The sequence below is a fragment of the Symphalangus syndactylus genome, chromosome 14, assembly GCF_028878055.3.
Source record: "Symphalangus syndactylus isolate Jambi chromosome 14, NHGRI_mSymSyn1-v2.1_pri, whole genome shotgun sequence".
In the NCBI taxonomy this organism is placed as follows: Eukaryota; Metazoa; Chordata; class Mammalia; order Primates; family Hylobatidae; genus Symphalangus; species Symphalangus syndactylus.
Window position 1 is genome coordinate 34,975,723 of NC_072436.2, and position 13,501 is coordinate 34,989,223.

General features: G+C 36.1%; 1 long non-coding RNA gene across 1 annotated transcript in view; it reads right to left on the reverse strand.

Annotated features, from left to right (window-relative positions):
- Nucleotides 1-342: 342 nt before the first annotated feature.
- The window catches only part of LOC134732326 (uncharacterized), a 107,899-nt gene continuing 94,740 nt past the window's right edge, over nt 343-13,501 (reverse strand). Inside the window, exon 3 of the long non-coding RNA XR_010115368.1 lies at nt 343-434. This is a non-coding gene — a long non-coding RNA (uncharacterized lncRNA). The remainder of the gene's footprint in view (nt 435-13,501) is intronic.

The window sequence follows — 13,501 nt, forward strand, 5'->3', positions numbered from 1 at the left end:
TCGAACTCTGTAAACCTGGTTACAATATCTATTACATGAACCAGAGTTACTGCACCTTTGTCTGGAACCTCAGTTCCCTCTCTGTAAGATAACGGGGGGTGGGTGGGTAGGAGGAGAGTGAGTCAGGGACTGAGGTTTCTTGGCCATATGGTATTGAATATGTGACTTAATTTATTTAATATTTAATAAATCATTGATGGATTATTTTATTTAGTGCTCAATCACTTTGCTTGTGAATGAACAATAGTAATAATTGCCCACCTGATCTAAAGCAAAATACAAGCTTTGTTACCATTCATCATAGTATGTGGGGGAAAAAATGTTTTCTCAGACCTTATCTTGCTGGGTTCTTTGTAGCACTGGAAACTGCTTTCACTCCTTTGGTGAAGGGGTCTTCTCCTTCCTTAATTTCAGCAACATATTTCCTTCTGTTTCTGATTCAGGCAGAGACAACAACTGTAAGTATGGCAAAAGCTCGAATTCCTCAATAAGTAAGGAATACAGTCAAAGCAATAACATTTCACCAAGACAAAAACCAGCAACTAGAAGTTGTAAAATAAGGATATTTTGTGATAGCCAAATATTGGAAAAATTATTTTACCTCATGATTAATCAAACAAATACAAATTTTCATAATGTGAAGGAGTTTTTCAGCCATATAATTAGCAAAGATTTCTCTTATTTTAATTCTAGACCTGATAGGAAGGTACGGTGAGCCTGATGGGGGGGTAGAAATCGGTACAGAATGTTTAGAAAATAATTTGGCAATCTGCATCAAAAGACTTGAAATATCCAAACCCCCAAATCCACTGTTAGGTACCTTTCTCATGCATTAGTCATCAATCAGAGTGTGGAGAGAGTTCTATGTGAAGAGGTGCTTATTACACCATTACATAAAATGACAACAACAAAAAGGAGACATAGATAATAATAGATAAATGCATAATTAAGTGATAATACATCCACTTAATAAAAAATTAAGCAACCATTAAAATTATGCTTACTAAGAGTTTGTAGTAACATAATGTTAAATGAGAAATAAAACAAGATATGAACAAAACTCTATTTAATATAATTTTTCTGAGAAGACCTTTGTTCTGTTTTCCTATAGGCCACACAGGCCACAGACCTGGTGACAACTCCATGTTTTTTTCCTCATCAGAGAAAAAGGCAAATTCAAAGGGAATGTTTCAGGAGAGGCTGGCAAGTAGGGGGTGACTTTTTGCCAGTGTTGTTGATTCAGTGGCAAGTTATGCATGTAGATTTGAAGCGTTGAAACACATGGGCTAAGCACTCAGTCCTGATTGCAAAGCCCAGCTCTGCTATAGGCTCTCTAATCTTAATTTTGTTCCTTTAACATTTTTAGCTTCAGTTGTTTCATCCACAAAGGAGAAATATTAATAATATGTCTCTTACATAATCCAGTTATTAGAATTAAATAAAATTGTTATTTATGTTACATCACAGTACCTGGCACATTGTAAATGCTCAATAATTTCTAGTTAATTTTGTGCTGGGAAGATTTGCCTGATGAAATAAAGCATATGTTCTCATCTATTCCATTAATTAAGACTAAATCAATTAAGACAATAGAATTCATAGTGTGGAAACCTAACTACTTCTTAACATAGTCCAATATGTTCCCTTTCTGGTAAATTAGCTGTAGTAATGGTCACTACCTCCTAGGATTTTTGAGATGGGGAGTGGACAAGATAATGCATTTAATGTGCTCAGCAGAGTGCTTGGCAGGGAGTAAAAAAATCAATAAGATGATATCTTTTTTAAAAAAAAAAAGAAAGAATATACTCTTCATTATAATTTTAGTTAAATGAAGAGTTTCTTCATCAATCTGTTGACCAACCAGCTTCTGCTGCTTGCTTACTAAAGGCCAGAATCTGTGCAGATGCAACATGGATTTGCACACATAACTACAAGAGCCAACACAGTAGAGCAATGTGTCAAATGTTAAGGAAAATAATTTTCATTGTGCTTCATGGAATTTTTGTTCTTTAAATATATTTTTTTGCCACTGTTGCTCAAGAAGTGTAATTTCCACCTAAGGGGCCGGAAATGGAAAGTTTGGATGAACAATGACAACAGCTTTGTGAGTTTAAAAAGGATAAATGTGACTTGGCTAATTTGATAGTGATTTCTTTTCAAATTTGGAAAAAAAGAGTAACTAAAGAAAGCAGAATTTTCTAATTTGTATTTCACTTAAAATGCCACTGTGTATTTCTGAAAAGCTAATGACAAAATTAGCTCTAAGTGGTGTGAAAAAGAAACCATCCAAAGGCTTGAACAGGAAGGTGCCACAAATGAAATAGTCCCCACTGTGCGTTCCAGGTTGGAGCAGAGATGCAGGAGATCTGGAAGCAAAGCAAAATGGAAGGGATTATAACTGCAAACAGCAGTGTTTGGGAACTATTACCAACCATGTGGTAGAACAGAAAAGCTCAATCTGAAGATTTAAGAAGTGAGGAAAAACAGCAGTGTGCTACTAGTAGTAACCCTGTAACAACACTTTGAGCTTCAGAATCTTACCTTCCTCATGTATCACACACAAGTGCACACACATACACATACGCACACACACAGGTATATATGGAGAGAGTTTCTTTTTTTAGCTTTTTTTTTTTTTTTTTTTTTTATCTTTTTGAGACAGAATCTCGTTCTGTTGCCCAGGCTGGATTGCAGTAGCACCATCGCTGTTCACTGCAACCTCTGCCTCCTGGGTTCAAGCGATTCCCCTGCCTCAGCCTCTTGAGTAGCCACCATGCCCGGCTAACTTTTTGTACTTTTAGTAGAGATGGGGTTTCACTGTGTTAGCCAGGATGGTCTCAATCTCCTGATCTCCCCATCCACCCGCCTTGGCCTCCCAAAGTGCTGGGATTACAGATGTGAGCCACCACACCTGGCCTAGAATGCTCTTTAGGAAGGGAAGGTTGTGAATGTCAGTTGATCTCCATCATCAGTCATGAGGACAATGGAAAAGGAAATGGGCTGGGTCTGCAGTTATAAAAGTAATTGCCAGCATTTACAGCTTTCAAAGCATTTTCACCAACATTATCACATTGGTACTTAGCACACTTATGTATGTTAGAAAGAAAGAATATTAGTATTCCTTTTACATTAGGAAACAGAAGCACAAGATAGAAGAGTTGAGACACAGAAATTAGTCTTAGGGTGTAAAGCACATGGTTCTTTATTTCCACAAAACTGAGGGATTTGGGGCAAAAAACCAAAACAAAACAAAAAAAACAAACACTGTTTTTTGTGATGGCAAATACTAAGATGGCGTTACAGGCTGTTTATGTATTAGCCACACTGGCATAGAGTTACTTAGTGAAATTAATATTCCCACTTTTGTATTCTTATTTCACAGAGATAACAATATGCTTAACTGTTAATCACATGACCTTCCCACCAAAATATAGACAATGTAGTAATGTTGTCATTTTTTTTTTCCCAATAATTTCCCTAGATCATCAGTTTTTGGCAACCTTTGCCTCAGGCCCTGAATCCTTCTTGAACTTGAAGCCACACGCTGATCACTGGGGATCTTGTTAAAATGCAGATTGTGTTAGTTTATCCTTTCCCTAAAATACTAGAACAACCTGGAATGTGAATCCCAAGAAAATACGCAGCTGGGGACTGAAACCTTTGATAAAGTTGTACGTGTATTCCTTCTTAGAGGATCATGGAATGGTTCTCCTTTCCATCACTCCTGGTCCTATGCGGCAGAAGCTACCTTAGCTGTGCATTATCCCAGGGCTTCTTGAACTTGAGTCTGCATAGGAATTACCTGGGGATCTTGCTAACAGGCAGATTCTGATTCTGTTATTCTGAAATGGGGACCTGGATTCTGCATTTCTAACCTACTCCCACCTGATGCTGATGATGCTGGTCTGTGGACCCCATCTGTAATAGTAACGATGTAGACCATCCAGGTTTAATCTCTTCACGTATTCTTTTTCCTTTGGATACTTCAATTACATATGACAGTAGGTTTTCTTTTGAGAGTTGGTGAATACTTACATTCATATCATTGTGTTTTTGTGCCATAATGCACAGAAAAATATTAAGCTTTCTTTTTCTTCCTATTCTATTTTACAGTATTGTTTACTTATTCATACATATATTAATAAGTATTGGGCTAGTATTTGAGTACTAACTATGTTTTTACCTCTTCCTCCTCAACACTTCCCCTCCATGGTTCGGCCAAACATGGCCAGGTCTCCTCGGCTCTTAGACTAGGGGAAGAAGCAGGATAGATCCGGACTCACTTCTTCCTGGATCTGTGTCCTTTGGGGTGCTGTCTGCCAAGATACCTGGGGTGGGGGTAAGAGACAGAGGTGGAATGATGTAAGACAAACCACTCTGGAACTATTTGGGAATGATCTTCCCTCAACCCCACAAACGCTGGCTGAGAAATAGAGACAAATTCTCTGAAAGACGTGAATGTTCAGCAGGAACCAGCTCTAGGAATCCTGAATCCATTTCTCCTCACTCCTATTTTACAGTAAGGGAAACTGTGTCCCAAAGATGGAAAGTTGCTCACCTAAGAGTTTACCAAATACTCTATTGACATAATTGGCTCTTCTTCTTACAGCTTTCAATCTGAGAGGCAGTCCTCCTTGGACCTCACACCCTGGCTAGGAAACCATTCACAGTATTTACAGTTAGCATTTAAGTCTTTCCCATGGCTCCTACCTGAGGTCACTACTACACAGGCTGGCAAAAAATTCCACCAATTTTTGTTTTTCAGAGAAAGTTTTTATTTCTCTTTCATTTTTGAAAGATAATTCCACAGGGTACAGAATTCTAGATTGGTGGGCTTTTTTCTCTCAAGAGTTTAAATATTTCACTGCACTCTCTTCTTATTTGCAGGGTTTCTGGGAAGTCAGATCTATTTTTTATCTTTCTTCCTCGATAGGTAAGGTATTTTATTTTGCCCTCTGACTTCTTTAGGAATTTTTCAATTTATCTTTGAGTTTCTCTAGTTTGAACATGATATGCCTAGTTATAGGTTGTTTGTTTGGTTTTGACATTTTTCCTACTTGGTGTTCTTTGCATATCCTGTATCTGTGGTTTGTTGTTTGACATTACACTGGAAAAATTTTGTCATCCTATCTTTAAATATTGCTTCTCTTCCTTTCTCTCTTTCTTCTCCTTTGGTATTCTTATTATGCATATGTTGCACCTTTTTAAAATAACTTGTAAACGGTTGGTACTATTTCTTCTTTAAATATATGTATGGCAGAATTTAAGTGAAACTGTCTGGGCCTGTGCTTTTCTTTGTAGGTAGATTCTTGATTACAAAACCAATCTCTTCATTTTCTGTAGGTATATTCAGATTGTCCATTTCTTCTGGAATCATTTTGGTAGTTTATGTGTTTTTAGGATTTACTTCATTTCATCTCAATTATCTAACTCTTTGGCATACAATTATTCATAATATTGTTATCCTTTTTATTTATGTAAAGCGAGTGGTAATTTCTCCTCTTTCGTTTCAGATTCTCATAATTTGAGTCTTTTTTAATTGATGAATCTGGCTAAAGGTTTGTCAGTCTTTTGATATTTTCTGAAAACAAGCTTTTAGTTTCATTGACTTTTTCTATTGTTTGTCTATTCTGTATTTCATTAATTTCTGCTCTAATTTTTATTATTTCCCTTCTACTTTAGGTTTTAATTTTCTTTCTTCATTCTCTTCAGATGAAAGGATACATTATTGATTTGAGAGTTTTCATTCTTCTTAATGTAGGCATTTATAGCTATAAGTTTCCCTGTAAGCACTGCTTTAGTTGCATACCATAAGTTTTAGCATGATGTGTCTTCATTTTCACTTATCTCAGACTATTTGGAGATTTATCTTTTTATGTCCTCTTTGATCCTTTGGTTATTTAGGAGTATGTTTAATTTCCACATATTTGTGGGTTTTCCAAATTTATCCTGCCATTGATTTTTAATTTTATTTGATTATAGTCAGAGAACATACTCTGTATAATTTTATTCCTTTCAAATTTATCAATATTTGTTTATGATCTATCTTGAAAATGTCCCAGGTACATTGGAGAAGAATGTGTATTCTGCCATTTTTGGTGGGGTTCACTATAAAAATGTTAATATTTAGGCCTAGTTGGGTTATATGGTTGTTCGACTCTTCTATTTCCTTATTGCTTCCTTATTGATCATCTGCTTAATAGTTTTCTTCCTTAATAAAATGTGTGATAAAATTTTCCAACTATGAAATAGGAACACTTTTACACTGTTGGTGGGACTGTAAACTAGTTCAACCATTGTGGAAGACAGTGTGGCAATTCCTGAAGGATCTAGAACTAGAAATACCATTTAACCCAGCAATCCCATTACTGGGTATATACCCAAAGGATTATAAATCATGCTGCTATAAAGACACATGCACACGTATGTTTATTGTGGCACTATTCACAGTAGCAAAGACTTGGAACCAACCCAAATGTCCAACAATGATAGACTGGATTAGGAAAATGTGGCACATATACACCATGGAATACTATGCAGCCATAAAAAAGGATGAGTTCATGTCCTTTGTAGGGACATGGATGAAGCTGGAAACCATCCTTCTCAGCAAACTATCGCAAGGACAAAACCAAACACTGCATGTTCTCACTCACAGGTGGGAATTGAACAATGAGAACACTTGGACACAGGGTGGGGAATATCACACAATGGGGACTGTCATGGGGTGGGGGTTGGGGGAGGGATAGCATTAGGAGAAATACCTAATGTAAATGACGAGTTAATGGGTACAGCAAACCAACATGGCACATGTATACCTATGTAACAAAACTGCACTTTGTGCACATGTACTCTAGAACTTAAAGTATAATTTTTAAAAAAAGAAAAAAAAATTTAAAAGCCCTAAGCCCAGTATTTTATCTAAAAAATCTATCTAAAAGAATAATCAGAAGTGCAAAGATTATTCACGAGACAATACTTATAATAAAGAAAAATCAAAATAAAAAAAATTCTCCAACTATTGTTGAATAGTTGATTTTTCTCTTCATTTACATGAGTTTTTTGTTTCATACAGTTTGATGTTCTGTTGTTTAGAGCACATATGCTTATAATTATTATATCTTCTTGATCAGTTGACTCTTTTACTATTACAAAATTTTCCTCTATATCTCCAGTAACTTTTTGGTTTTAAAATCCATTTTGTCTCATATTAGTATAGTTATTCCTGCTTCTTTGTGGTTGTTTTTTGCACAATATATATTTTTCAGTCATTTACTTTCAATATATTTAAATCTAAATTGTACATATAATTGAATCATAATTTTTAAATTCAGTTTGATAATCTGCATTTTAATTGGATTATTTAATCCATTAACATGTAATATTATTGGTATAGAGTTGTTAATCATCATTCACATATGGTATATTTGTGGATTCACCTAATCACCAAAATCTATTTGTCACCCCAGAGTCAATACTTGCATTAATTTTTGTGGTCACTGTATAAAATTGAAAAATTTGAGTCACTTGATATGTATAATTCCAGCTATAGTCAAAAAAGGTAAAATTATTTCTTCTTGTTTTGGCTTTCATCCTGCAAAGAAGGAACCTTTCTTTGGCTTATTTCATGTCAATTTTTTTTTGCAGTTTTGTGTTTCTACTTGTCATTTCTCTGTTTATAATGGTCCCCAAACATACTACCAAAGAACTATCTAGTGTTTCCAAGCACATGAGGCTATATGCTTATATGAGAAAATATATATATATATTAAATAAGCTTGATTTAGGTATAGTTATAGTGCTGCTGACCATGAGTTAAATTTCAATGAATCAACAATGTATATTAAATAAGATGCCTTTAAACAAAACCACACAGAAAACATGCTTACGTATTAACTAGTTGATGACAATGCTGAGAGATATTATATGAAATATACTCATATATATATAATTTGCTACATACAGTTGACTTACATTAATATAGAAGATGAGAGGCCCAAGGTTTGCAGTTGGCAAGGAGACCCAGGAGGGCTGATGGTAAGTTCTAGTCCAACTTTGAAGGCCTGAGAACCAGAAAAGCTGATGGTGTAATTTTCAGTGCAAGTCTCATATGTAGACATGAAAAAATCCTATGTTTTCACTCAAAAATAGGCAGAAAGAAATAATTCTTCCTTGCATATCATTTATTCAAATCTACAACAAATTGCATGAGGCCCACCCACATTGGAGAGGGCAATCTGCTTTACTCAGTGTACATATACAAATGTTAATCTCATCCAGAAAAATCACTCACAGACAAACCCAGAAATAATGTTTAACTGTTTAATACCTAGGCACCTTGTGGCCTAGTCGACGCATAAAATTAAACATCAGAGGTATTTATTTTGCTTTCATTTTTGAAAGATAGTTTTCCTAGATATTGAATTCTTGGCTGACAGGAGTTTTTTTCTTTGAGTACTTTAAATGTTATCTCACTGCTTTTGTCCTCCATTATTTCTACTGAGAAGTAAGCTATTAATCTTATTAAGATTGCTTTTCCAGTAATGAGTCACCTTTCTCTTGCTGTATTAAAGACTTTCTGCTTGTCTTTCACTTTCAGCATCTTTACTGAGATGTGTCTTTTTATGGTCTTTATCTATTTATCCTACTTGATGTTTGTTTAGCTTCCTGGATGTGTAAGTTACTGTTTTTCAATACATTTGGAAAGTTTTTATTTATTGGTTTTTTGAATATTTTTCTGCTCCTTTCTCCCATTTCTTTCCTTCTCACGTATCCATTAAAGTATGTTGGGATATTTTAATGGGTTTCCCACATTTCCCTAAGGCTTTCTTCATGTTTTATTATTCTTTTTTCTGTCTGTTTTTTTGACTTTAATAATCTTTATAAACCTACCTTTAAGTCTACTTTATCTTTCTTTAGCCAGTTCAAATTTATTGTTGTACTTTTGAATCTCTAGTGATTTTTAAATTATACTCTTATATCCCAAATATTTCCATTTTTAATTAATTTATGTTTATGGGTATTCTCTAGTTGATGCATTATTGTCCTCATACTTTACTTCTTTAATCATGTTTTTCTTTACCTCTGTAAACATGGTAGGTAATATGGCCACTTTAAAGTTGTTGTTATTGTTTTTCTCATGAATTTCTCTTTCCCTGTTCTCTTGGTTATACATTCTGGTTTCTTTTTATTCTTTTTTTGCATATCTTAGACTTTTTTTGGAAAAGCATATATTTTAGATAACATATTGTAGCAGCTCTGGGTACTAGTCGGCCTCTTCCTTGACTTGTCAATATTGTTTGCTTGTTTACTTGTTTAGTGGCTGATTAGATTACTTTGGTGAAGCTCTCTGCCTTTCTTCTCCCCCTAGTGTTCAGGCTCTGATGTTCTTCAGGAGGTACAGATTTGGTATGCTCAGTTACCCAGGGATGACATTGGCACTAATTGGGTTCTTTTTCCCTGACCACAACAAATTGTTAAACTCCATTAATTGCCTGCTGATTATTATATTTTTGCGACAATACCATGAGGCATAAATTGCTCTATAAACTAATCTAATCAGATTTTGGTTCCTTTGAAGTGATAGTTTCTGAGATCACTGTTTGATTTTTGTTGTTACCCCAACAGAACTCCTCCCACATGACATATTCCTTGGTTTTCTCCTGTAAACTAGCCGGCTACAGGTTAGCCTATGTATCATTCAGAGGTCTCTAGAGAAATAGAACCAGTCATAAGTGTATAAAGAAAGAGATTTATTTTAAGATATTTTATATCAAGAAATCAGCTCATGAAATTGTGAAGCATGGCAGGTACAAAATCTGCAGGGTCAGCCAGTAGGCTGGGAACTTAGAAAACAGTAGATGCTATGGTTGCAATCTGAAGGCAGTCTGCTAACATAACTCCCCCCTTCTCAGAAGAGGTTAATTAGTCATTTTCTTAAGGCCTTCAACTGATTGAATGAGGTCCACCCACAATATAGGGGGGAATCTGTTTTTCTCAAAATGTACTGAATTAAATGTTAACCTCATCTAAAATATACTTCTACAGCAATATCCAAACATGTTTGACCAAATGCTTGGGTACTATGTCCTAGCCACATTGCCACATAAAGTTAACCATAACAGCTGGTATTCTGAATAATATTCCAATTGCCTTTCACCACAGTCTCCACCATTTTTAAGATTGTTTTCAAGCTTTAGGGGTTGAACCTCTTCATTCTCTTCCAAGTGAAGTCAGTTCTTTTGAAAAAGAATTGAAGCTATCTATATTACGTCCTATTTCTCTCCCAGCAAAGTCTCTGAACCAGGGCTCTGAGGCTGGGAGTGAGGACCTGCCAAACTTCTCTCTGGGTGATACTCATGTTTTAGAAGCTCAGTGCTTCATGGGAGGCAGCTGTCTGGGATCCTATTGTCTTTACTCTCTTGGCATGAAACCACCAACTCATGATCCAGAAAAGAGTGGTCATGGCCCCAGTGGTCTCAGGTGCTGCACCCAAGTTAGAGCCTCTGTTCCATGAGAAAAGGCTGAGCAGAAAAAGGGAGACCTGGCCCTCAACCTGGGACTTATCTTCAGCAACCAGCAACTAGGAGCAGGATGAAAATGCTGATATCCTGCTCACCCCAAGAAGCGAGCCCTCAGTGTGGGTGCTGGGGTGAGTAGGAACCTGTGTCCTTGGCTGCAGCAGTCTAGAGCAGAAGAGGATTTGCCTTGCTGGGTTGCGGGGAAGCAGTCCCGCTTACAATATCACAGATTTCTCACCTTTCTTGCTGAATTCTTATCCATATTTTTGAATAAATGTTTCTTCACTTGCATTTTGGCCTTAGGACCATTTTCCAGAGGATTTAAACAGTTTTTTTAAAAATAGTTTTTACTGGTTTCACTGCAGAGAAGGTCAGGAAGGTCTTCACACTCTCATACTGGAAGTTGATCTCCCATTTTCTTTTTAAAGTATTAATTATTTAGAGAAATTTGATAATATAGCAGTAATAATGGCTAGTATTTATTGAGTACCTACTATAGTACATTTGCTAGTCCAGTTAATCTATATGATTTGTTATTATCAAAGTAACCTTACCAAATATTATACATTTATACATACATACCTGCATATATATCTGAATGTGTATATATGTATGTATGCATATGTGCATATATTTATGTGTATAAACACCATGATATAATGGTATAGGAATACATATTTTTAAAGAAAAAAACAATTAAAATAGGGATGGACCTACAAGAAGAAACATTTCTTCTTTTTTCCAATCTTGCCAGAAAAATGTACTGTCTAACAGTTACTGTGTTCAGTTACTTGAAAGATGGCCTTTTTCTTACATTATTAATCTTCATGAAATCCTTATGGAAGTGACAATTGCAACCAAGCATTTAAAAATCCTGAAAATGCCAGCCAAAGTTGTGCTTGATGTCCCATCTCTGCCATTAGGACTGTTTTGCCAGCTGCTTGTTGCAGAAACTTAGAAGTTTCTTAACTTCTAAGTGTGCAGCTAAGTTTTAAGATGAGAGAACAGTTGGGAATAACTCAAATGCAGCTTAATTTTTCTCTGGGGGTTGACCAATGCTGTTCTCATCATAGATTCATAGGTGAACTCAATAAGCACAAAAATACAAGCTATTTTTTTTTTTTTTTTTTGGAAACAAGTGCTTATCTTTATGCAGAGAAGGCTTGAAAATGTCGGCCTGGAGGAAACATTTATTCTGAATATGTGCTCAGAAGGAGGCACTCCTCTGGCTTAGTCACCTCATGTGCTTTCTGCCTGGGATCCACTGAACGCTACAGGACTTAAAGGCTAAGTGATGATTTGCAAGTATTAGTTGGCCCAGCGGAGGGAACTGGGACAGTGGAAGGTGAGAATAGCAGCCTCGTCAAGGTTGAAAAGTAACCGTGGATATAAGGACAGAACAGACAGGAGCCATAACTAGTTATAAGCTGAAATCTAACAGGAGGAACCATTGCTCCTAGAGTTGTACAGCTGAAGGTATAGTGGGAAAGAGACATAGTGGAAAGAAAGGGAAGTCAGTCTATAATCAGAATTAGAACACTGGCCACAACTAAATAAAAAGATAAGCAGACATTCAATCCCTGAGAGCCTAACTTAGGCAAGCCAGCAGTTTGCCAAAGCTTGGAGTTAACACTGGGATATTGGGGAGAACGTTCTAAAATAAAGAGAGATGGACTGTATATCAGCCTTGGTTTGCAGGTTCATTAATTTGTTTAGCAAATAATTTTTGAACTCCAACTGGGTGTCAATACTCTTGTAAGCATGGGGAGACAGATGATGACCAAGACAGAGGACCTTTTTTTTTTTTTTTCATTCTATAATTGAGGTTGGGGGAGGGAGAAGAGAACAATATAAATGAAGGAGAAAAAGTATAGAGATGACATTAAGTACATATAAAAAGACAAACAGAGTAAGAGGATGCAGCACCGAGATGGGGTTATAATCAGGGGAATGGCATAATCAGATTTGCATTATTAAAAGTCTCATCTCACTGCTGTGTAGTCAGTGTATTTTAAAGGAGCCAATGGAGACAAATTAAGAGTTTATGGCAGAGATCAGGTGAGAAATAGTGCTGCTCTGAGCTGTAGAGTATAGGCACAGTGTGCAGATGTAGTGTGTAGTGTGTAAGTACAGTGTATGGTGTGTAAGTGCAGCTGTCGAAATGGAGAGCGGGGCCATTTGGGGGATATTTGGAGATAGAAGCCATGGGGTTTGTTGTTTAACGAGATGGAAAGGTTAAAAAAAAGGAAGAGATCAATGAGAGTGCCCAGGTTTTTAAATTCATAAGTGGGGAAGATTGTGGTGTCATTAACTGAGATGGAAATGACTGGTTCAATTTATTTCTAGGTCAGTGGTATCTGCTTAAAATGGGTTCTGTCCCTCAACTGGGAATGTTACAGATGTAAGGGCAATTAACTAATCATGACCATGTCTTTTTATTTTATCCTCTAGAAATTAGGAAGTGACATTTGTAGACTACCTCAGTGGTGAACATGCATGTGTCTTAGCCTGGGTCTCCAGGAAACAAAGCGTGAGTCAGAGTATTTACTGGAAGACAAAGACAACCACTGCAATTTTATTTGGGTCAGACACACACAAAGATAAAAATCCATCTGCAGAGTGTGCAGGGATAAAGCCAACCTTGAAGCTTCACACTACTATCAACCTTGCCCCATTAAGATGGTCTTTATAACCTTGTTATATTATGCTCTCCATTTCCCTTCCCCTGACTAATATAATTGCAAATGAAGCTACATTTTCATAGAATTGCTTTGGATTCCTTTTTGGTCAAATAAGGCAAGTCTCAGCAGCTTAAGTTAGTTTAACTTCCCTTTGCAAGTTAGATGAGCACTTAATGAAAAAAGCATGGAGATTTCTTTCCAATTACTGGAACACCCTTAATGATCTAGAGATTAGCTATAGATTTGAATTATAATAAGGGAAGAAAAAATGAGATTGCATTGGAATTTTTTCAAAATTAACCT